We start from the raw sequence: 4,659 nt of genomic DNA on the forward strand, positions 1-4,659 counted from the left end.
TTTATTATTCTTGTCCTAAGATGAACTACATTACAGATTGCATAGCGTTAGAGTTCTCCCATCTTCTTAACTACGGAATATCTCTGTCTCAGTATACATTAGCTAAGAAATGATAAACTGGGAAAATATTTCTGAGGTAAATTCAGTATTCACTAAATAAATTTGACCGAACATAAAACCTGATGCATAGGTGTGTCACCTTTTGACGCTCCTTCTCACTTAGGTTTTATGGGCATCTTTTATTTTCTTGTGCCCACTAAAGGGCCCCACTCCAATTCTCAAAGTAAAGAAACAAACGGCAATCTGCATTCCATAACACTATGAAGGGAATTAAGGTATAACTACAGCATAAACACCATATGCATACGATATAGAATACGAGGTGTGTACGCCACTTCGAGACGTTTGTTTGTTCGTTTGTTTGTTATTGTGTTTCTACGTCTGTCTGTCTGTGGCATAAAGGGTGAACGATGGGGTGAAGCACACAAGCAAGAACACACACAGAAACACAGAGCGACCAGTACATACACACACTCAAGGTTATTTACAAAATCTCGCCGAGACGAGCATTGAAGTTGCTGCATGGCAACTAGGACGCATGCACCACACTACACTCAACTAGGATGAACCACACTGGAGAGCTGTTTCTCAAATTCAAAGTGCATCGAGTTACACAAATATATGACTACCACTTAGATATTAGCGTTTAGGTATTGCCTTCAAACGCGAAACAGCTCAATATACATCTTCTCCCCGACACCTTTTCCAACTTATATCAAAATGGGAACAGGTTTAGGAAATCCGAAACACTGGTCAATGGTCTATCCAAGCATATGCCAAGCAATATGGTTGGCAGTTCCTAGAAAAGAAATTGTCATGACTTTTGAATAATCCGCGCATAATGAATAATATCATTCTTGAAACGACTATACTTATTAAAGAGCGTATGAATATATTTTCTTTCACAAGATACTCAAGGTTGTTTAGTTAAATAACTAAGTAATGACCCCCTTAATACGGCAGAAGCGACATATTTATTTATTTTATTTCGTGATACTGTCAATCCCATCAGGGATTTTTACAGGAGTGGGTTACAAGGGTTTGTATACATTGTGGAACAGGCATTCACATAAGTATACAATAGGGTAACTACACAGAATATGGTAAAGGTAACGAACCTATGATAACAGCAGTGAGTAGGGTAAAATGACAACACATAATCAACTTATTTCAGTTACATACTATGTACTGCAAAAAAAAAGAAAAGGAAAAGCACATGAGATATAATAATTAATATCATCCACAATATCACATCCCAGATTTCCAATTTACCTGGTAAGTAAAACAATGATAAATACAGTAATGATAGAATCACTTACTCGTTGCTGACAGCACAGTTTGGCCAGCAAGTTCAACAAATTTTTCAACGGTAGGCTGTGCGACCACCGTCGGTGCTAAAGCATTCCAGTCACGAATAGCTCGCGGGAAGAACGAATAACTAAATGTATTGTTAGTGCAGAAATATTCTTGGAGTGTAAGGTGATGCTTATGACGGGTTTCTCTAGACGTATTGTATGAAAGGTAGGTGTCAGGATCCACTTTAACCTTATTATTCAGGATGAGATACAAAAATTTGAGTCGGTACAGCATCGCACGACTGGTTAGTGTATGAAGGCTGATCTCGGACAGCATTTGCGTAGGCGAGTCGGTGCATCTGTATCTATTACAGATCAAACGCGCCGCTTTTCGCTGGACAGCCTCAAGCGTAGCTATTTGATTTTGCGCGAACGGAAACCACGCCACACTCGCATATTCTAAGATAGGACGTATGAACGTCACATAGGCCAAGAGCTTGGCTTCCTTCGTAGAGTATCGCAAAGCCCGCTTTAGAAACATTAGCTTTCGCATCGCTTTGCTTGCCATGTGCTCTACATGAGCCGACCATCCTAGATCTGATGATATGACGATGCCCAAGTATTTATACTGAGTGACAGTATTAAGGAAGATACTATCATAGCCGTACGGAAAACTAAGTTTGGATTTATTTTTTGTTACCGACATTGAAACTGTTTTATCAAAGTTGATGACCATTTGCCAGTTCTCGCACCATTGGGCTATCAAAGCAAAATCCTTGTTAAGACTAATTTGATCTTGTCGGCTTAATAATTTTCTATACAACACGCAGTCATTTGCAAATAACCTAATCTTGGATTCCACCTGACTAGTTATGTCGTTTATGAACAGAAGGAACAGGATAGGGGCCAGAACGGAAACCTGGGGTACACCAGAAACGACTGGCATAACTTCAGAAGTGTGGGCGCCTAACTGGACAAACTGGCGACGATCAGATAAGTAACAGTTAATCCAACGAAAAATTGGCCCATCTCCTAGTACAAGTCTAAGCTTTAAAAGCAGTTTAGCATGGCAAACACGGTCAAAGGCCTTAGAGAAGTCAAGGTAAATTACATCTATTTGTATTTGGTCGTTAATTGCTTTGGCGAAATCGTGTAGGATCTCAACAAGTTGGGTAACTGTAGACCGACCAGTCCTGAAGCCATGCTGGTAGGGATGGAGAATATTATTTGCCTCAACGAACTCTGTAACGGATTTTAAGATAATATGTTCCAGGATTTTGCAGCAAGTACATGTGAGAGAAATAGGCCTATAATTTGATTGACAAGAGGTATCACCCGATTTATGGACTGGCACTATTTTTGCAATCTTCCATTCTGCCGGAAGGCATTGTTCGGAGATTGATTTATTGTACACAAGGCACAAGTATTTGCTTACAGGCTCGGCATAGCGTTTGAGGAAGCAGTTCGGTATTCCATCTGGACCGTTACACTTTTTATCGTCTAAATTTAGTAATAGTGAGAGAAGACCTGCATATGTAGTATGTACTGTTACTATACTGTTTTGTACTGCTCTTCCGATGTTTATTTATCTTGAATGTTTCATTGTCCAGCGAAACATTTCACTTGTCTACCTCTTGACATTTGTTTACTATATGAATTTCTGCTTGTATGATGGCCCTGCTCAGTGTAATGTAGAACTTTACACTGTACGTACACTTTACACTTTATATTTTACAATGTAGAACTAATGTGGCTATGGTTTTGAAACTCCACAATAAAGTTAGTTTGTTGAATTAAATTTTTTTTTTCAGATTCATGTGGCTACAATTTTGCCAAGGTCTTTTACTCACCCACTGCTCTTTCAAACTATCGAGAGAAGGTTTTTACCGTGAACTCCTCGGATATTTTGTACGTGAAAACGAAATAAATAATTGAATATTATCACCCACTCTGCCGATACGAATCTACCTATATACTTTTTCTACCGCATCGGTACATTGCATATTTCAGGCGATCTCGCCTTTGCAATTACGTGCTTAGTTGCCCATGGTTTATAAAATTTCTGATTGTTTCATTATGCAAAATGTCACTTATAAGCTTATGTGCAGGCATGGTAAACTACTGATGTATATTCGTCCTCCAGTTCACCCTTCACTGGAGGAAAACATAGAAACATACGAGCCTCGAATACAGTTGCAACGCATGTAGATAAACTTATAAAGATAACGAAAGGTTGAAACAAAACTTCAGCTTTTCTAACACTAACATAGGTCACATGAGCAGTTTGTTAGAGCACCAGCCGCAGGCCAAATGCATGTTAGTTTCGTCATAGACGTACTCAACGTGAAGAAATGAGCATAGAAAGTTACTGAACCCGACGGCAGTGTCCGTGGTTTATGCTTTGACGGTCGTCTTTAATGGACAGTGATAGATCGCCCAAACCTCGCTGATGATTGCGTTACCAAATGTACCATTGTCTTTGATGCCTTCGAGCGAAGCTCCGCAACGCGACAGAGACCAAATCAACACAAATATTTAATGCAGCGGGGCCATATTTAGAACGTCGGCAACAAAGCATCGAGGAAAACGGGCATGGCACGGTGATGCTCAGCACCAATTGTTTACCTTTAATGGTTGAAGTAGGAGGGGGTGGCGTCGCTATGATACGCTACAAAGCAAAGCGGTTATACGCGCAACGCGTCGCGGAAGCGCGCGCACAGCAGCCGTCTCATGGGGTTGGCCACGCGGCGCCACGACCCGGCGCGCCACCGAACGCCGTCAAGAAGCTGCGCCGAGCGCTGATCGCCCAAGGAAAGCCCCCGAAGCGAGGAAACATGGCGCCGGAGATGTATAAAGAGCGTCTGACCCGCACTCCCGCGATCATGACCCCTCCCGCACCGGCTATTTCGAGAGGCAGTAGTATGGTAGCGCACGTGCGCGCATACCTTTCCGCGTTTACAGGAAGCCGTGGCCGCGCACACATTAGCCGCCGGGGAGCCGCGACCCCCGTCGCTTACTCCCGCACCCCCGCACTTGATTCAGACTGCATGCTAACGTGTACTCTCTGATTGAGGCATAAAAAGATGTCTTCTCCTCACCGACCATCAAAGTGAAGCAAAGCGCTTCGAAGACTGAGAGCAACGAGAACCGTTTTCCTCCCGGCAGGCGCAACCCGCGCATCTTGTTTGGGTAGTCGTGCAGAAATATACACCCTTTTAGACATCCGTGCATGATTCCAGAAAAGTCCACTTCCTCCCCTCGACTCAACCCATATCACCCACCCCCTTGTTGGAGGATCTGCTTT

Source organism: Dermacentor silvarum, chromosome 1, assembly GCF_013339745.2.
Source record: "Dermacentor silvarum isolate Dsil-2018 chromosome 1, BIME_Dsil_1.4, whole genome shotgun sequence".
NCBI classification, from domain to species: domain Eukaryota; kingdom Metazoa; phylum Arthropoda; class Arachnida; order Ixodida; family Ixodidae; genus Dermacentor; species Dermacentor silvarum.